The sequence below is a fragment of the Sciurus carolinensis genome, chromosome 11, assembly GCF_902686445.1.
Source record: "Sciurus carolinensis chromosome 11, mSciCar1.2, whole genome shotgun sequence".
NCBI classification, from domain to species: Eukaryota; Metazoa; Chordata; class Mammalia; order Rodentia; family Sciuridae; genus Sciurus; species Sciurus carolinensis.
Window position 1 is genome coordinate 51,931,776 of NC_062223.1, and position 22,185 is coordinate 51,953,960.

Below are 22,185 nucleotides of genomic sequence, written 5' to 3' on the forward strand. Positions count from 1 at the left end.
TTTCCTCCTACTTGATTTAATACTTGCAGGTGTTACATTGAAGTCAATGCATTTTGCATTGATTTTTGCAACTGGTGAGAGATGGGACTTAGTTTTATTCTTCTGCATGTGGATATCTAATTTCCCCAGCAACAATTTTTGAAAAGGCTCTTATTCCCCTGATGTGTTTTCTTAGCTGTTTATCAAAAACCAATTGGCCATAGATATGTGGGTTCATTTCTAGGCTCTCTATTATTTTCCATTTGTCTATGTGTCTGATTTACTGCCAATATCATACTGATTTTTGTACTACAGCTTTGCAGAATATTTTAAACTCACATAGAATAGTGTCCTGGATTTTTTTTTTATTCAATATGCCTTTATACATTCATGATTTCTTGTGGATCTACACAAATTTTTGAATTTTTTTTGTCTATTTCTGTGCATAATGCCATGTATTTTGATTGGGATAGCTATGATTCTATAGATCACTCTGGGTACTGTGGACATTTTAAACAATATTGATTCTTCACAATCATAAACTGAGAATGTCTGCTCATAGTTTTAATATTTTTATATACTCAAGAACTTGAAAATTATTTCATTTTTATACCATTTAAGACTAAGAGGTGAAGTGACATACTAAAACTAAAAGTCTATATTTTACCCCATACTTGTTTCAAAAATGTTATTATTAATAATTTTAATTGATTACTTTCACACATGAATATTAACTTTATAAAAATTTATGCTAATACCACCTTATATTTCAGCTTGAATATTGTGAAAATTTTAACTGTCAAAAGTATATTTTCTTTTTTCTTAATCTCCTATATTATACCCTTAATAGAACAGGTAATTGTATGAACTGTCCTTTATTCCTATTTTCATACTTTTGCAAACTACTCTAAAAATACCTCTATGGTTAAGATGATATGAAACTTTTATTGAGGAAAATCACTGTAATTCTCCATAATATTATCTTATTTCTTTAACAATAAGAAGCAGAAGTCTATTTTTAACACTCCACAGCAGGTAGATCAGATCTATTGTTCAGGTAGACACCAGTTCTATTGGCAATTTTCTGGTGAGAAAATTCTGCTACTTAAAATAATTCTTTTGTGCCTCTACACATGCTTTACTTCTGGCTTTTCTACTGGGGATACACCTTGAGAGTCTAAACTTCAGCTTATGTCAGTTGTCTATACTGGACTATGTTTTGCCTTTTTTTTTTTTAATCACTTTATTGTTGTTCTCGGAACACTTGAATACTTAGGTAATATACCAAAAAAAATTAGGATAGAAACTATTTTTGAATTCTATAAAAGCAATCAGTGAATGACTAAGAGTACAGGAAACCAGTGAAGTTCTAATAAGATAAAGAGGATTCATTTGAGAAACAGGAAAGACTCAGAGTCTAAAGAAACATCCTGAACTTCAGAAAGAATGAATGATCCAACATTGCATAGCAGCTATTATGTGTCCCTTACTGTTCTATGTAATCAAAATATTTCATTGAACTACACTCATCCCTCCAAACAACGATAACCTCGTTATTGTGACATTCATTTTTAACATGCATAAATTGATATCAAGCTTCAATAACCATTCACCAAAGATCACCCAGCAAAATGCCATCTGCTAAGCTAAAATTGAAAGCAGAATCTCCCCGATTCTAAATGGAGACCATGTGATTTCCTTTTTCATCTTAATGAAATAGGTAAAAGCAATGTCCAACTTCTGAAAGTTCAAAGTAAGAATGATTCTTGAAGAAGGTTGACTCTAGGAAGGCTTAATTGTACTTCAGTTATTCTGAGTCTGAAAACATGAAGGCACAAGCATACATCATGCAAGAAACTTTTGACTTTGATTTGTTGTTCTTTATTAAAAACTTTTATTGTTTTATGATTTGTTGTTCATAAAAACAATTGATGTTAATTGAATAACTGCTATGTATATCATATATAGTACATACTTGTATAAGTATCATATATATACCTGAATCTACCTATACTTGTGTGTATAAATATATATGTATTATATATATATACATATATATATATATTCAGATGTACACATTCTAATCCAAGTCTAGGTGTATAACGTATCTATCTCCATATTATAAGAGAACAAATACTTAATGTTTCATCCAGGGTTACACAAGGCCATGAATAAAAAAGTCAAGTTCTTTGCATTTCACTCTATTGTCTTTTAGTGATTGATTTGCAGGTGTTTACATGCGTGAAGAAGAGGGTGGGGAGGCACAGACCTAGTACAGCTCACAATCATTTGGGCTTCTGTCAGGATAGTGCTCACTAGGATACCTGTGCAGGAGTGTTTTAAGTCTCAAACACCACAGCGCTTTGTCTTGGTTCAGTGGTACACGCCTGTAATCCCAGAAATTTGGGAGGCCGAAGCAGAGGGATCACAGTTCAAGGCCCACCTCAGCAACATAGGAATGCGCTAAGCAACTCAGTGAGACCCACCCGGTCTCAAAATAAAAACACGACAAGGATTGCAGTTGTGGCTCAGTGGTAAAGTGCCTCTGGATCCAACCCCTAATACAAAAACAAGCAAACAAATAAAAAAAATACAGCTCAGGGCATAGAATTTACATGCAAAAATATGTACAAAAAATTATGTTTAGTGGGGAGAAATTGATTTCAGATTTAAAAGACTGATCTCTTAAACTAGGGGATTATCTTGAAAATTATGTGAAACAATGTATGTAAATTCCTCAATATCGTGTCAGTTACAGTCTAAATGATTATTCAAGTAATGTCAGCTTGTTACTTTGGTATATGTTTAACTTTTAGTCTTAGAATGCATTTTCATTTTCACCCAAAGTATCCGTATTTTAATACTCACTTAAAAATCTTACCAATCTTCTTCCAATAACTTTGTTAACTGATTGGGAATTAAATAAATACATGTCCAGCAGACAACAGATACAAGTCGTTAAGCTGAGTTTGTTTTTAAGCCCTGTTATTAATTTATTTATGCATCAGGTTTGTAATGAGAAGTTTGTTTTTACCAAACAAATTAGATATATAAGTGAGAAAATAAATAAATATAAACTCTGACCTTGACAAGTTTGTGTTAGAGTTGTACTGTTTTTCGAATCCATTCTAAGAATGAATAGGCCATTGATACAAGTGGTTCATCATATTTGACAATTGTTGAGAAAGTACACATATACACAAGGAAGCACTCCCTGTATACACTGTTACCACTGCCTACATCATTATGCCTCAGTGAATTGTGTGGTTGAAAATGTATCTGCTTGTTGAGTGAAATTTTCCTGAACTCTCTTCTGTACTACTCCATATGCTGGGAATAAGTCTGAGGTAATTTGTTTTCTATGCTTGTAAGTAACATTTTGTTTGTGTTCTCAAAGGTTTTCTTTTTATCTTTGAAATTCAGTAACTGAATTTTCATGGACACAGTTTAATAGCAATATTTTGGAAAACTGTTCCTCATTTAATTACTGGTTCAAGTCTTCATTTATTATTAATATTGACTTTATTTTCCATAGAAATTTTATGTTCACAGAAAAGTTAAGTGGAAATTATAGAGTTCTCATATGTTGGTGCCCCAATCCAGTGGCACAGTCTTTCCCACTATCAAATGTACAATAATGGTATACTTGTTACAACCTGTGAACCTACATTAACACAATATCACCCAAAGTCTATAAATGTACATTAGGGTACATGCTCAGTGTTGTGCATTCTATAGGTTTTGACAAATGCACCATAACATTTTCCCACCATTATTGCATCCTAATGAATAGTTTAATTTACCTAAAATCCTCTGTGCTTTACCTGTTCATCCCTTTCTCCCATTAATCCTGACAACCACCTATCTTTTTCCTGTCTCAATAGTTTTGTTTCCTAAGCAGAAGAAAAGCTATACTACGGAACATTTGAGACATTTTATAAATTACCTCTGCAAGTTAATTCTGTTTCAGCTTTTCAAAAAGCGATTTTTATATATTTTTTTTAATTTAAACTGCTTCTAGGATGATTTTATTATTCAAGGAAAACTCATTTCATATATTTAGCCTGTGTTTCCAGTGGATTAGTAATTCTTACCTACAAGGAGAAATTAAAACATGTCCTTTACAAGTATACAAATGTACAAGATAAGATGAAAAAACCTTCAAGGCTGTCTAATTCGTTGCCTGCCAAATTATTTTCCTTGAGGTGCCAAATTTGTATAAAGGGTCAAATCTGACCCTGTAAATCTTGGTCCCATTTACATTAGAGAATTTTCTTTTTATAAGTTTTATTACTTTGTACTCTAAGACATGCCCTTGTTAGAAATAGTGACCACTGCTCGAAAAATTCATGCAAAGAAAACTGTACATATAATACATGCTTCAGTGAAAAGATTTAGGAGACAGCTGGAGAAGCTGTTAAATAGGAAGAGGCAGAACAACTACTTAGTATCAGAAGTAAACATTAAACATCCTTCTCATGCCCTTTAATTTAGTGCCATGTCTTTGTCACACTGCACTTTTCTATTTTTACTAAAAATTTCATCAGATTGCCTGATCACTGAGAGGTGTTAAGCTTCTACAGTGAAAATCTAACAATTGTTGTATGTAATTGTTAAGCAGCATGATTTCTATTGTAAACAGTGGGTAATATCCAAGAAGTACTTAGGTACATTTTACCAATATACAAATTGTTTTCAATTTAGTAAACTTTAAGCCAAATAGTTATGGAATATCTTTATCTTGTGCCAATACACACCTCTAAGAAAGCCACTTTATTAATTCTCTGCAAATATAACATTCATTTGTCTCTCTTTCACACACACACCTACACCCCCCGACACACATACATATGCACAAACGCACATTCGCTCACTCAAACGGTGTCTGAGTGGTTTATAACTGATCATTTGTCTTATCCTATGTTTCCTGTGATAAAATGTTTTGGTACAGAGGAATCACAGGGCAACATTAAATAGATATTTAAGCTGACATTGGTAGCATAATAAGCTAGAAGATATAAGTATGGCTACTTTATATAGTTATGGAAGTTGATTGATGGAAAGAAAATGATAAACAGGTCTGTGGGGTTTTGATCAAGGTGATTTTGAACTTTCAAGTTACATGGAAGGAAATCGATTTATTTTTATTCCCTAAATGGAGGCTCATCTTTATCCTGAAGGCAATTAGGTGAACTTAAATCCAAAAACAAGTGTTTCTACGAATTCTCTAATGTCAATGTGAATTTACAGAGAGAAGTGCAGTGAACAGAGCAGAGAGATAAAAGGCCTCAAAAACATACAAATGCAAAAGAAAACCTCAGTTTTATAAGCAGTCATTTTAGCAAAACCTGTTAGAAATAATGCATTTTGCACACAGTATCTGCATTTGGTTTATATAGAAGAAAGACCTTATGAGGAAATGGAGTCTGGAGTGCTTAAGCGTTTAGTGCATGGCATCTGAAATATACACCCAACGGGTTCAGAAAAGGAAAAGAGAAAAGTAATCACTACAATGATGAATCTAGGTGTAAGAACATTAGTATTTCTTCCAGTATTATTTAATTTCTCTGTGCTTTAATAGTGTCTAATAATAAACTGGGGACAAAAGAATTAAGAAATAATTATTAAACTAAAGCCTTAAAAATGGATTTAAGAAGTCAATCCCTGGCTAGTTCCTGATAGTTTTTTTTTTTTTTTTTGTTAGTCATGACTCAGGAGACAACATTTTAATTTTAATGTGTTGTTAGTTTTAAGTCTGGCATGCTTCACACACACACACACACACACACAAAACACACAAAAACACACACATTTGTAGACATTTATATTACATCTTTCTGTGGATTCTGAATCCTGAGATTCTGAAATAGTCATGTTAGAAAAATGAATTCTCTGAAAGATCTTCAGTTGCATTTTGAAGCAACTTTAGTTTATGAGACTCACTTTAGATAAAGATAGTTACTTTTTTTCACATCTGGCTAAGAATGAAACTTATCTGAGGAAGTTTTTCAAATTGCATATTACTTGAACTGGACATCCTTACTCATAATCACTAAAAAGAGATCAGGAATCTTGGTTTAAAAAAAAAAAGATAGAAATGATTAAATCAAAATAAAGTTAATTTATGGCAGGGAGGAAAATAGTTTGGTTTATGATAGGTACATGAAAAGTTTTCCTTGTAACTTGTGTGGTGTTCACCTTAAAATAGCTCATGAAACAGACATTATTATCCCATATACATATATGACTGTGTGACCAACGTGATCCTGCAATATGTAAAATCAGAAAAATGAGAAATTATTCTTCCTTTGTGTATAATCTATCAAAATGTATAAATGCATTCTGCTGTCATGTACAACTAATTAGAACAAATTTTAAAAATTAATAAAAAATTTTTAAGAGGAAAGTATCTAAAGAAAAAACTAAAATAGCTCATTAAGTAAAAAAAAAATTCTGAACATGGAAAACAAGGAAACAAAAAAAAAATCAGTCTTCATGCACTTCTGATTTGGAAAGTTATGTTAGGTGAAATTTGGGGATCATGGAAATTCCTGGTGTCTTTCCACCAAACAAAGGATGCCATGCCGTTGTGAATATGAATGCTTCACATTAAATTTCATTTTCAGGACCAACTAAATTGAGCTACCAAATTAAAACAAGCATTCAATTTAGCAAAATAACTTCTAATTCACTGTCATTCTTAAAGTTCCCATTGTTTCTATTATGCTTATAATTATCACAAATCATATTATGGGAACATACAACAAGTAAATGTGACTAATTTTAACTGGAAATGTGCATATAAAAGGAACAGGTATTATAAATATAAGCAAATTTATATGAGAAAGAGAAAAAATAAACAACCAACAAATAAAAGAATAGAAGATGCAGAGACAAATCCACACAGCTACAATGATCTGATTTTGACAAAAGTGACAAAAACCTGTGGAGAAAAGAGAGTCTCTTTAATAAAAAGTTGCCGAGAAAACTAGATTATTCATATACAGGAGAATGAAACTTCATCCCCATCTCTCACCTGTACAAATGCCAACTCAAAATATATCAAGACCCCAAGTAAAAGACCAAAAGTTGCAACTGTAAGAAAATTAACAGGAGAAACACTTGAACTTATCAGTACAGGCAAAAAATTCCTGAATAAAACTCTTAAAACTCACTTAATATGATGGGTCAATAGAAAGGATATCTTGGAGAGTCTCATTGAAACAACTTATTGCCTATGCTCTTATACATTTTGATTCATGACTCCATTTTCAACCATTTAAATTAACATGTAATTTGGATCACAGTTAGTATATATATGACATACACATAAATATTTGTCTATATACATAATGATTCCGGACCAATGTTAAGTATTTTTACATTAAAATATTTTTTCTTGCTTTTCTTCAATCTCTAAAATATTTGAGAACAAAATGAATGAGCTTCAAATTTTTGCCTCCCTTCTCTGCTGTTAGTAAGTCAAAGACTCCCCTATTTTGGAAAACTACATTGGCTAAGGAGGTGACTTGGATTTGAAGGGACTATGGAATATGTCTCAAGGGCAAAGAAGAGTATGTGCAGTTTTGACCATCAGGGGCTAGTTGTACAGGTTAAAACTTTAACTGGGGAGGTTGGTTATAAAAGGGTTGAGACTAGTTGTTCTCATCTGGGATCCATTGTTTCCCAGAGTTTTAATATTTTCTGTGCCTCCATTTAGGGCTAATTTGAGATGGAGGAAGGTCTAAGTTTAGGGCCCATTGTTATAGGGAAAGTGTGCGCTGGAAGAGGTTTAATGTTTGTCTAATTTTCCTCCCTCCTCCTGAGCCATGCTGTCCCTCTGTTTTTCTTGGGGAACTGTCTTTTATATTATTTTCCATAACCCTTCATTCCAGACTCTGAAAGGGGAGAGAGAATCAAAGTCAGAACTGGCTGCCTCCAGCTGAGAAGGGGCAAAGTGGGGGACCCCTTCTTTCAGAGACTGGAACAAAGCATGGAGACCCTGGCAGGGAAAAGTGTCGGGGAGGGGATCTTGAGGTCATCGTAGGTGGAGTTCTCCTTTGTGGTCTCAGTGGGTCAGGAGGTGAGCAGAGAATGTCTTCCGTGTGTTCTGAGAGGCAGCTGGGACTGAGCAGGTAAACTTATTAAGAAATTATTCCTATACAAAATTAAGAATTGGCAGGGGAAAGGTTATTATAAGTACAGTGAAATCAGGCGATTTTAAGAAAGGTGAAGATTAGTTGATTTGCTAATACTAAAGGAATAATTTCAGCAGGTGATGCAGTTGGGAGTCTATTGTCTTTAGTCAGAGTCTGGGGTCTCACTCAGATTTAGGGAGTACTTGCCATGATTCCAGGAGTGTGGGTCCTTCAGAGCATAGCAAGCTTGGTTGACCTTAGAATCATAGTTTCTTGGTGCTGTAATAATTTCTATCCTGCTCAACAAATTATGCAAAATAAGAACAGAAATATTAACAGTATGGTTATAACTAGTAACCTAGCTATATGTGTAGAAAAGTATTTAAAAGGGTTCACAGAAGAAATGCTTTAGGTAAACTGCCCCAAACTTCTCCATTTTTAAGAGCTGGTGTTTTTGTGTTGGCCATGGCCAGAACCGAGATTGTAATTTTAACACATTACATATTTTGTACAGATAATAAAACATAGGGACTTAATACACATGGTGTGAGATAAATTCCTTATGAAAGGAAACATTAAGATGGGTAACATTTTGAAACTTATATTGAAAATCACTGTTTGAGATTTGGAAAGTCTCCTGAGTCAGACTTATTTTCCATATTCCAGGTGGTCCTAGAGCTGTTAAACCTTGTCTCTCATCACTCTTGATTGGTTTATATAGAAATAGCATTCTTTCCTAAAATGCTATTATAAATAGCATTATTTCCTAAAATGATTGAAAAGTCAGTACAAATCAGTCACCTGATGGATATCTGCAATAACCTGTGCTATTTTTATAGTGAATAGAGTTTCTTAACCCTGCTGTTCCTGTGTTAATCTTGGTGGATGTTTTTAACCCTATGAGTAAGAGAATAATTTTGGGGGATGCTCCTACATCTGGTTTGTGCTGTTATTGGAATGGGTAGGCTTTGGTTGTGGGGTAAAGTATCAGTTTGAGGAGTAATTTTGGTAGGCATGGATAAAAATGAGTCTCTCAAAGTGGGCAGGGGAGAACTCAGAATTTGGAGACATCAGGACTGTGGGACTGACACAAGTGTGGGTCTTAAGTTCTAATAAAGAAACTACTGTCTTTCTTTTTAAACCCAGTTATGGCTGTATTTTGGTTATAACTATTTTTGCTAGGTATTCAAGACCAAGCTGATCAAATTTTCCTGTTCCTGTCTGCTGTTAACAGCCAGCTGAGTTCCCACAGGGGTCACCGTTAGGGAATTTGAGAGCAGTTTCTTAGTTCTTTTGGTGCCATCTGCTAGGTAGGGTCTCCTTGATGAGGTGACTTCCTTTGAAAGCATCAGGGATGTCTCCCTTTTCCAATGACCCTCCTCTTCGCAGCAGGTGCACTGACTGGCTTTCTATTCTCCAGTGGTCTCATTAATCTCACTGATACGGAGGTCATGTGGCCCAGAGTTGCAAAGCTCCTTAGGATGTTCTCCATTCCTTGCGTTCAGGCTGACTCAGAGGGCAAGAGCCAAATACTGGTTTTATTGGCCTTTTTGTGTTAATCTTGATCTTAAACTTGATCTTAAACATCCAGCAAGTCAGTCTCACCAGTCTTAAAGTAAGAGTACTGGGCTTTAACTTTAATGTCTATGACCTTACAGTCATTTACCCTTCTATTTAATTGGAATCTATATTAGTACTGGAAGTTACCATTATATAGTATCTAACCTGTAGGTGATGGTTTATTATCTCAAGTTAATCTAGGTTGTGTGTTCTTGAAGCAGTATCTCTGCAAAACATTGACAAGTAGCAGTTTTACAAAATGAAATTAACAAGAGTAAAAATATATTCAGCTTGCATAATAGCTATCTTGAATATCCCATATTCGACATTACAACAAAAATAAATCTTTCAAAAACAACTCTAAATGAGCTGGAGTCTGGTCTACTTTGGAATCATTCTAACATGCAGTAAGGTGGGAGACAGAGCCTTATCTCAGGTAAAATGAAGCGAATCATTACCTCTTTCTTACATGTAATTTTAAAAAGTTTACATATATTGTTTCCTGAAACTATATAAACATTAGTTAACACAATATAACATTATATCTAATACATAAATCAGAGAAAGGCTGAGAGCTTTTAACTTTCCTTTTGTATGCAAAAGTGGCAAAATGCTTTCATGGTTCATGATATTAACCTTTAAATAGATCAGGATCTCATTATCTTTTAGAAATACATTTACATTTTTATCCCATTATAGAAGGTAACATAAAGTTAGGTCCAGTTACAGAACATTAAATGAGATAAATAAATCACCAATAAAATTTATTATTCTTATAAGTTTAAAGTTATCCTATAGACAAGTTTAGTTTGGAGAACAGCATCTTAATAAAAATGTTTTTTTTTAAATTTCTGCATTAAAGACTTGTATATCTGGAAGATAAGAGCACACTTTGGATGCCATACTGATGATTTTATATTGACTAAGTTTAGCTTTTAAAGGAAAATTTGGCCTCTATAATGTAGCATAATACTCCAGCAGTTGTTGTTTAGCCATAATTTTACAAACCCTAATTTTTAAGACTATTTGCTCCAAAGAATAAAACTTAACAGACACAATGTGAAGAGTAAATTAGTATTTTAAGAAATTCTTGTCAGTTTAACATATGAATTAAGTCTTGATTTTTATCAGTACATTAGTATTTGACCTAAGGGAAAAACCTTAAATAGCTTAACTGATTGTCTCACATAAACATAACCAACTTAGTTACACACAAACTTGTTGAAAAATGTTCTTTACTTGCACACAGACTTTCTTAGCACTCATTTAGACCCTCATATCATCAATTTATGAAAACACAAACAATGTTCAAGTATATCACTCCATGGAATTCAGGAATTGAAGAGTACTTTTTTATATTTAATAGCATTTCAACTTCGTAGATTAATCAGGTGTTTCTAACAAACACATTTATAAAGATTAATCCCATATATATCAAATCTAATTTACTTATTAACTATAAGAATGAAGGTATCAGACAAGTGTATTTGACAGCATTTACCTCTTCCTTTTGAAGAAAAATGCTAGAAATAATGACTTTATACCTTTACATTATCATCTGTGTACCAATGTAAACTGGAACTTTTAAACCATGTAAATTAAAAGTACTTGGATCCAGTTTTTAAATTTTATTTCATGAGTACACTTTATAGACCAATTTTGGTATTATGTGCATGATATATGGATGCATGCATATATATAGACAGACAACATGAAGCACACATAATACAAAAGCAAAGGCCTTGTAGTTTTTTGCAGGTGAATCTCCATTGCAATGTTATAGATGTTTATAAAAAGACAAAAACAAACTCTAGAACTGAATACAATTGAACTGATCAGAAAAAAATACACTAACGTAGGTATGTAGGATAAAAATTGTGAGCTCAAAAAATATAGCATTTAAGAAAATCAAAACAAAATAAGAGTCTTAGAAGAAAAAATGATAATGGCCATTAATTATTTTAGTAAAGTAGCATGAGAGAGTGAGAAAGAAAGATAAATACAGAAAGAGGAGGGAGGAAGGAAGGGAGAAAAAGAAAGAGAGAGAGAGTCTTAAAATCATTTTTCTGTGTTGCTGGAAAGAAAACCATTTTTCTGTTGAGCAGTATCAACACAAAGAGGGGCAAGAGCAAAGAGAAGAGAAGGCTTGAATATAGAAAATCTCAACCCACTTTCCTCTGTGGTGACATAAGTTGTATAAATCCTGTATAATGGTGGGATTGAAAGCCCCATTCTCCAGCCAAGAGGAGTCATTATCTAACTTATATTAGGGTTAGACTGTGTTGCAATAGAAAAATGAGCCTGCAAGGTTTGAGATCTGGAGTCAAATGGAGAGACCAAAGATTTTTAAGGAGACAGCAAGGGGGGTGAGAGTCACAGAGAATTTTAGATTGGACAGAGCCCATAGCTAAGATTTCTCAGGAGTCCAGAGAAGGGAAATAGGAGAGGAAGGGGCATCCCCACAACCTCTCTGTTTTCCCACATAGGAGCAGACTGCCAGTGAAGGTCATCATGATCCCTGACAGGTCTGCTGCTGAAACCGAGAAAGACCCTGACCCAGAGCTGGGATTTTCATAGAGACAGAGAGTTCAGCGTCACTCTAGAAGAGCTCTGAGAACTCACTGCCAGTAGAGGGAAGGCTGTCTGGAGTCAAATTCTGTGGTGGGCGAGAAGGTTGGCAAAGTCAAGAGGCACAAACACCCTATTGTGGCCAGGGAGGAGGGGCACGGTCAAGGTGGCTTGGATACCTGTGAGGGGAGAGCCAGCAGGCAATGACTGTGGATCCCCACCCAGATTTTGGCACCAGAATGTTAGGGTAACTGGCACATGTATCCATGAGAGACACAGCTCTGAGTTCAGGCAAAGGTTTATTAACAGAGAGAGTATGCCAGGCTGCTCCTCTGCAAGGAGCAGCAACCTGCAGGAAAAACTTCTAAACTATATAGTCATGTACAAGAAAGTAGTTAAAAAAATAACTGATCTGGCCCTGTGACTGTTACTTGATGTCTTTGCTGTGGTGGTGGTAGTTAGGGACTCTTTCGAGGTGGGCTTACTGGGAAGGACATGCCTGGGTGGGCAAGTAATGATTTTCAAAATGGAGTTACTTTGGACTAAAGCCCTAACAATAATAATTGTATCTTATAAAATTTTATATCATAGTTCATCTCCAGAATAAACATTAATCAAAAAGAAATGTCATATTTTAGATATATGTCAATAATTCATGCTACTTTGAAAAGAGAAGCATGCATAATGAAGAACTGTTTTAGAAATTCCTTTCTAAAATAATAATTTTGTTAAGATGCACTTATGATTGCAGTGATCAGGCTTATTATTAGAGAGAAAAATTGAAAAAAAATAAAATATTTTCATGGAATATTATTGATTCAGTCAGCAAAAGAAAAAAGGCATAATGGTGATGCAATTTATGAATGTAAGTATAAATATCACTTAGAAAAGCAAAACAAGCACATGCCTTTCACAAACTAAGATCAAATCCCAATTTTTCAAAATGACTAAAAGAAGGAACTAGTACATATGAAAGCTTGCATTAGTCCAGTCCTAGACACAGATTTTATGGAATTTAGAGATTTTACATAAATCAAGCCATTTAAACCTCACAATATCTGATAAAGTATAAGCCCTTGAGTTTCATTAGAGACAAGATAAAGAGATTGAGACTCAGAATAAATGAACAAATAGCCTAGAGGTACAAAGTGAGAAATACAGAATGTAAATCAAGTTTGATTGTCTCAGAATTATTAACCTTGTAAACACCCATAATTCCATCTTTTAAGAAGTGGGAGGAGGACTGAGAGAGATGGGATACAGAATTGATTAATTGTTTTGTTTGGTTAATTTTTTTTTTTTTTTTAACTAAGCACATCTTTGACTTAAAATTCCTTTTCTCTACAAACTTAAAAAACTTTTTATAAATATTTGGGTTCCTGTTTCTGACTCAGTAATGGTCACAAAGTAAATTGTTAAAATTAATATAATATTTATTTGATTGCTGGGAATTCTGCAGGGTTTTCAGTGATCTTCTGAGATATCTACCTCTCATGCATTAGCATTAAGAAGTCACTTTGGATTTCTGATAGAAAGTATTCTACTATACTTACATATTTAGACCTTTTAGAATCAAGTAAACACCCTTTCTTAAGAGAGTGCCGGAATCAATCATGGGAAATCTTAATAATTTTAAGTTAGTTATTATACTAGATTAGAGGTTCCAACTGCACAAGACAAAAATGTTGATGGGTAAGATCACATAGCATGTGATTAAAGGCATTGATCCTGATGTTTTAATATTGGATCACCATTAAGTGTCTATGTAATTTTAGTCACATTAATATTTTTCCCAGTTTTTCCATCTTTAAAATGGAAATGACAGCAGTACCTCCCTCTTGATATGTTAGTAAAAACTAAATAAACTGAAGAAGATTTTATTTAAAATCTTTCCTTGGTTTTTATTAAAAGTATGAAGACTGAGAAAAAGATGGGTGATTTTGGAATATTTAATTCTAGAAAAACCCCTTAGATTTCTGTATCTAAGGTTTTTCATATACAAAATAAATGTACTTGACTAGAATCCATTTAGAACCCTGAGATTCTCTCTTAAACAAAAGAAGCTTTCAGGACTCCAGTTCTTATGCATTCAAATAGCTCTGGGCCAATATTGAATCTGTGTATGTATGTGTATACACACACACATATACGTACACACAATTAATATATTAAATTTATATTTAATGAAAACATAGTAACCAACATTTCACTCCCCTGTGGTATTTTAGAGTCTTTGAAAATAGAATATAAAAATAGAACTATGTCTCACTCTCAAAGAGCTATTCAAATCTGAAGCAAACTCACAGAGACTGAAAAACATGATAATTACTAAATTAACTTCTCTATAACAAGAAAACCTAGTGCTTCTAAGAATTTTGGGAATGGAGAAACATGTTCTACAAGGGATTTTATTTCATACCAGTCAGAAGATAAGATACAGCTAAGTGAAGCCAGAATTAAGGACAGGCAGTTAGTGTAGAATAGGGAATCAGGTGGAATGGAGAAAATGAAGGCTAATCCAAGTCTGGAAGGTTGGAGACCACCCCTGGGAGAATGGAATGTCAATGTCTCCAGGACCCTTTGATCAGCAAATTTACTTGCCTATATGACTCCTTTCAAAAGGCCGCAGTGAATTGCTAATTTATGTCCCCTAGGCTGCTACCTGCTTGAATCACTATTTGACCCTTTCTTCTACCCATCTGATTCTCACTTTTTTGCCATCCCACTGTGGCGTCTCCTGGGCCTATTCATGGAGGCAGGAAGGAAAGAGATATAATATAATATAAAGCTGCTCCCTCACCCTTTACACTATAGTCATTTCCCCGCCTCCCAACTTAACAACCTAGCTTGTCAGTCTGTGAACATCCTAGCTAGCTATTGGTTTATCAGTCAGCCTGCAAATATCCTTCTCTGTTATTGGTCCCTTGTTAGCCTGAAGAATTCCACTGCTTAAGAATGACTCCCTCACCATTTTCTCTCTCTCTCTCTCTCTCCTCCTCACTTTCTTGCTCTCTCCTCCTGGCTTTCACTCTCTCTCTTGTGTGCACACACACTCTCTCTCTCTTTTCCTCTCATTTTCTCTCTTACCCTGCAGGGAGACGCTCTGCCTATTTTCTTAATAAACTCTCTTAGGTGAGTTCCCATGTCAGGAGTGGTCTCTGGGTTCTTACAAGAGATAAGGGGGAAGAGAGCAGGAGAATAAAGGAAATGTTTGTCTATAAAAGGGGCAAGACTTCCTCATTCCATGGATTCTGCCTTTGGATCCCCTTCTTCCACCTGGGAGAAGTCAGTTTTACTATGCTTTAATAAAGCTACTTCTACTCTACACTTGCCTTGGTGTGCTTCTCTGGTGTTATACTTCAATATTTGAGGAAGCAAGACTTGTCAGAGTAACCAACAGTATCATAAGCATAATTAGGACTATTTAGAAAAATCAGTTCTCAAAGAGGAATAACGTGGCATCATTTGAGATCTCTCTCTATCTCTCTCTCTCTCTCTCTCTCTCTCTCTCTGTCAGTGCTCAGTATGCAGAAAGGCTGTCTACAATGACCCCCTGGTGAAATATCTTTGCCAGAATGGAGAATTCCATTCCCTAATGTGCTGATGCAGCTATATGCAGCTATTGTTGGAGATTGCCTATAATACAAAAGGTCTTATGCAGAAAGAAATTGCCTTTGTCACTAGGCAAATTTGAGGGAGAATGCATTAGACAAAATAAATTGGTTTATTTACTGAAAAGCTTATGAGGATGTTTTATACAAATAGGGCAACTGCAATAAATACTGTGCCCTACATGGTAAAGCTGCGGGGGGGGGGGCATCAGAAACACTGATTTGAATTCACTCTAGAGAATATAGTAAAAAAATCACATGAATTGGAATGTTCCCAATGTGGATTGAATTCTACTACTGTCTCTTCTAACCTTGGGCAAATGACAACACTCAGAGCCTCCATTTTCTCTATAAATAAGGTGTATGAATATATGCCTTACAGTGCTTTGTTATTTTTATATCTCTTATACAAGGAACTCAATAATAAACATAGTTCACACATTTGGAGGTGACTTACAGAATATATTTCACAAACTTTACTAAAGAAGCACTATATCTCAATATATAATGTAAGAGGAACTTGTTTAATTTATCCAAAGTTCTATCATACTTTTTTTTTTTTTTTACTTTTCTCACAATTTCAACCCCAAAGTGATTCTCTTTGTTTTCACTAGCTCCTTATTACTTCTTTGTAAATGACAGGGAAATCCACCCTCTACACATGTATTCACTCTCCAGGTCCAGTTTAACATTCCTTGCAGCCTACTGAACATTTCTTTCATGTAACTTACCCAACATATCTAGATTATTTCAACTTTTCCATTCATGGTATATTTCATCATAATACTCGACCTTAAATTATACTACAGAGCTATCATAGCAAAACCAGCATGGTAAAAGCACCAAAACAGTCATAAAGACCAATGGAATAGAATAGAAGACACAGAGACAAACCCACAAAAATACAGTTACCTCATACTAGACAAAAACATACATTGGAAAAAAGATTGCCTTTTCAACAAATGGTGCTGTGAAAATTGGAAATTCCTATGTAGAAGAATAAAATTTAACCACTATCTCTCTCCCTTCACAAAATTTAACTCAAAGTGAATCAAAGACTCAGTAGTAGACCCAAATACTGCACATACTAGAAGAAAATGTAGGCCCAACATTCCAACACATTGGCTTAGGAACTGACTTCCTCAGCAAGACTCCTAAGTAAAATAAAAAAAAAATAAATGGAATATTTTCACAAAGTTTTTAATACTATCCTTATATTGAATGTTCCATAACCTGTTTAACATTTATTTATTCATTTGTAAAACATCTATTCAGTACCATAAGGTGAATTCAGTTAAAAGTATTAAAATATAAAAATAAATATGTGTTCTAATTATGTGTTTTAATTATGTGTGCATGTAAAAGGCACAGCAGAGTTCTGAAGATATAAATGAAGTAAATCTATTTAGAACAATTAGTATCAGTAATAAATACATGAAGTAATTGAAATTAGAAGTGATTACAATTCACAATTATTTTATTGTTTATTAACTATAATTATATTAGGACATATTAACAGAAAGCTATAAGTCATTCAACAGAGAGACTTAAAAATGACCTGACCATTTTGTTGCACTTTTTATTAATAATTTCTTTATTCAACAAACAGGAAATCATGTAAGGTATTTACATATAACTCTGGACTACTAAGAATGTGAACAATCCTTATAAAATGAATTCACATCATGTGTATTTTACAGTGATCTTTCATGTGTATAAAATAATCTCACTTACCTCTGTATAGCTAACATCTTTATGAAACTTTAGCATACTAAAGATTTACTGAGTACTGGATGAGTAAGTATTTTAAAAGATAATAAATTTGACAACATTATAGATGAGGTTAAATATTTTTTACTAGTTGGATTTTTTAGGTCTCTGCTTGGTCAGAAATCTTGACTACAAATGACATAATTTGAATTTTAATTGATTTTAAAGAAATAAAAATATTGTCAACCATGAAACTATAAGTTATGGGCTAATTTACTGAGGAAAAAAAAAAAAAACTGACTTAAAAATCCCAATCCATACCTACAGAATAGTCATGTTTGCCCTGTTATTTCCAGGTTCTCTTCCTACTGTTTTTTTATTCAGTGACATAGAATCTAAATAGAATATTTCCATCTCGGTACATTGAGTAGAACTATTAGACCCAACTCTAGCTTGATGAAAATTAAATCACATGTTCATCGTTTCACAATTGATATAGATTCTATTGTATTATACTAAAATTAGATCACCAAAACTGGGACATTTTCCTTGAAGAGAAATATCTACTAATTAAAATTACATTTAAAATATACTAACTGTTTTAGTCATCTATTTTGCTGCTGTGACTAAAAGATCTGACCTGAGCAATTGTAGAAGAGAAAAAGTTTATTTTAGGGTCATGGTTTCAGAGGTCCTAACCAATTCCATTCCTCAGGGCTCAAGGTGAGGCTGAGCATCATGATAGAAGAGTGTGGCAGAGAGAAGCAGCTCACACCATCAGAAAGCACAGAGAGACACCACTGACCAGATGCAAATATATCTACCCCAAAGCCACACCCCAATTTCCACTTCCTCCAGTCATATCCTGCCTGCCTCCAGTTACCACTCAGTTAATGAGCTCACACTAATCTGACAATGCAAAATACATTTAATTCATTTCCAAGAGTCCATATAGTTTCAATAGTTCTGAGATTGCACAAAGTTCAAGTCCACAGTCTTCTCTGAGACTCAAGGCAATCTCACATTGTGAGCTCTATAAAATTAAAAGCAATTTACAAATATCCAACATAAAAAGGTATTGAGTAAACATTTCCATTTACAAAAACAGGGGCATAGAAAGAAGGTATAGGACCAAAGCCATGACCAATATCCAGCTAGGCAAACAAGTCCTCTAACTCCATGTCTGGCACCTGGGGCTATGCGTCTTCAAGTTCTATCCAAATGGCCTGTGTAGCCTTGTTTGTTGCAGCCCAAGTGGCCTTCCTGTTGTCTTGTTTCTGCTCATTTCCTGAAGGTTTCCTAGGATATTGTCCCATGGTACTAGCATTTCTTAATCTCTGGGGTTTCCACTGCAGCTTTGGCTTCCTCTTCACATCTCCACACTTTGACTCCTCAGGAGTGCCTGCAGGGACTCTGACCCTGCTGCACTTTGCCTGGCCTCCCAGGTCTTCCTTTGAAATCTTGGTGGAAGCCTCCATGACCCCATAACTCCAGCATCCTGCATTCCTGCAGAAACAGCACCATGTGGTTGACAGCAAAGTCTGGCACCATCTCGAACAGTAGCCAAGCCCCCAGGGGCCCTTGCTACAGCAGCCTCTGAGGGTTTGGGTGAATGAGCATGTTGAGAAAACTTCCTAGGTCCCCTTGTGCAAGGAAGTTTCCCCACTGATCTCTTCTCAAGAGAATTTTCCCCTTTACTACCTTAAGCTTGAGATGGGTGTGGTCTTGCCAGCTCCTGAGAGGCCCTCAAACCATCTTCCTTATTGTCTCTAGGCAAAGTTTTTAGCATTTCTTTAGAGGTGGTAATGTCTTTAACAGCTGCAACTTCCTTAGCCCTACTTTTACTCCTGCCCTTCAATTCCCCTTTTAAAAATACTTTTAGTCTACTCTCTACTTTTGATTATCACAATAAATTTGGCTAAAAGTCACCAGAAATACCTATGCCACTTCCTGAATGCTATGCTACCTAGACATTTCTTCCACCAAATTAAGAAGTTCATTGCTTCTAAAATCAGTCTCATAGAAATTCTCTAGACATGGGCAAAATGCAGACAACTTCTCAGCCAGAACATAGCAAGAATGGCCTATACTCTAATTTCCAATAGAATCCTCCTTTTCTGAATCCTCTTGAGCCCTGTCTTCACTGACCACGATCCTACTGCCATTCTGGTCTTCTGAACTCCCACTAGAATCGGCCACTAATCTCCGCTTACAACAATCTAAAACATTTCCAGCTTGTACTGCTAAGCATCTCAAAATTTCTCTCACCAATTCCAGGAAGCTCCAAAATCTTCTGAACCACATAGTCAGGTTAGTACAGCAAAGACCCCACTTCTCAGTACCAGTTTCTGTTTTAGTCAGCTATTACGCTGCTATGACTAAAAGATCTGACCAGAGCAATTATAGAAGAGGAAGTTTATTTCAAGGGTCACAGTTTCAGAGGTCCTATTCCATAGAAAGCCTACTCTATTCCTCAGGGCTTGAGGTGAGACTGAACATCTTGTTGGAAGAGTATGGCAGAGGGAAGCAGCTCACATCATCAGGAAGCAGAGAGAGACTCCACTGGCCAGATACAAATATATATACCTCAAAACCATGTCCCAATTCCCACTTCCTCCATCCATACCCTACCTGCCCCCAGTTACCACTCAGTTAATCCCATCAGGGAATCAGTGCACTGATTAGGTTAAGACTCTCAAAAACAATCATTTTTCCTCTGAACCTTCTTATATTGTCTCAGACATGAGCATCCAAACCATAACACTAATGAAATGCTATAAAGCATTCAGCAGACTTAAAATGGTCTAACCATCTTGAAATATATCCACTTTCTATTTATATCTTCTTCATGCAACAAATATTGAAAATTATTTCAAGTATTTACATCTATTTCTGTTCTATTCTTTTAAGTATGGTGTGAGTGATCCCTTTGAATAAGCAATTTTATCAGAATAGTGATGGATTTTTGAATAGAGGTATGCATATATTCAACTTGTTAGATTAGACCAAATTATTGTCCACATTGTTTGTAGTAATATATCATAGTAGGGACTTAATTTGGGAAGATTTTAAACAAACTTTTATAAGTATATTTTGTTAAATAGCATTATAAATGTACCCATTTTTTATAGACATCTTAAGATTGTACCATAGAAAAATACTAAATTCCTTAAATTTGAGACTATACAGAAAATCAGGGATATAGGACAACTTTATAATAGATTTAACGATTCTTTTGGTAAATACTCTGCAGCAGAAAGGTAAGTAGATATTATCGACTCAGTAAGCAAGATGCATAGTCTATTTCTCTAGATTCTACTTTCAGTGGAATATGAGTCTATTAAAGACTAAACAACTAATGTGATGCATAATAGTGAGTTGAATCTCTTTTTCTACAAAGGATTCAAACTATTTGTTATCCCTGATAAACTGAGATAATGATATCAGCCTTTGGACTTAGTAATTAGCATTTATTAAGTATTTACTATATACCAAGCAATATGTTCATTCAGGTAATCATTAGAATTCTATTAATTAACTATAGTAATTAGCTTCACACTGCATCTAACCTTTCTTTAAAAGAAGTTAAGGTGCATTTATCAGGTCATATGGAGATAATTATGAAGATGAATATATATGTGTCTTCCCTTTATTTCAAGAATTATGAATTCAGTGTCACTCGTTCATTCTCTTCCTTCTTCTCATGAATCAGGCATAGTTCCTGACTTTTAGGAAAGCTTTGTGTGTTACATGGTGGTGTAAATGTCATTTATAAATGGTGTAAAAACCAGCACTTTGATTGTCTGTTGCAGCTCATTTTGGCAAGTTATCTTATTTCCATGTTTAACACTGACCCAAGAAAACATGTAGAATTGAGAGACAATTGATTATCAGGATTAACATTCTTTTTCTTTATGTTTCCTTTAGAAGACACTTTTTCATTTCTGTTCTGTGGTTCTATATGCTCACTGTTCTCAAAAACACATGAAGAAAATTAGCCAGTGTGTGGTGTTATTCTTTGCTATGTTTCTGCTTAAAAGAGAAGGTTATTTTAATTCAAAGGAACATTTGCTGATAGTAGAACTGTCAATCAAAAAAAAAAAAAGTCAGTATAATAGATATTACTGTTGTATTAGACCATGTTGTGCAAGGTCCTGCTTAAAGCTTGCTCTGATAATTGTACTTGGTAGTGCTGGTGACTTTTCATTAGAGGAAGGTTTCTCTGTCAATTGCCTCCATTTCCTTTATACTTTAATATTACTTTTAGCTGCCAGTCCCAAACTTGTGACTATAATGTACATGGATGCATTCTATCCAGGTAAAGGCCTTTCATTGACTTGATATACTCCTGTGAATCTTCACACTATCTTTTATTTACCAGTTTATTTATGAGGTCAGGATCACATGTGGATTTATTCATTTCCCTAAATCTCATCTTCTAATTCTGAAAAGTTAGAATTGTCACCATAATCTCCTAGGAATGTTTTGAAGTTAAAATACAAAGAGGATCTTATGACTCTGTGAACACATTCACAAGCTAGAGAAACACTAGATATATTTTATAAAATAGAGTCCATGTACTGTTTTTTAATTTTTTTATTTGTTCTTCTTAGAAATTA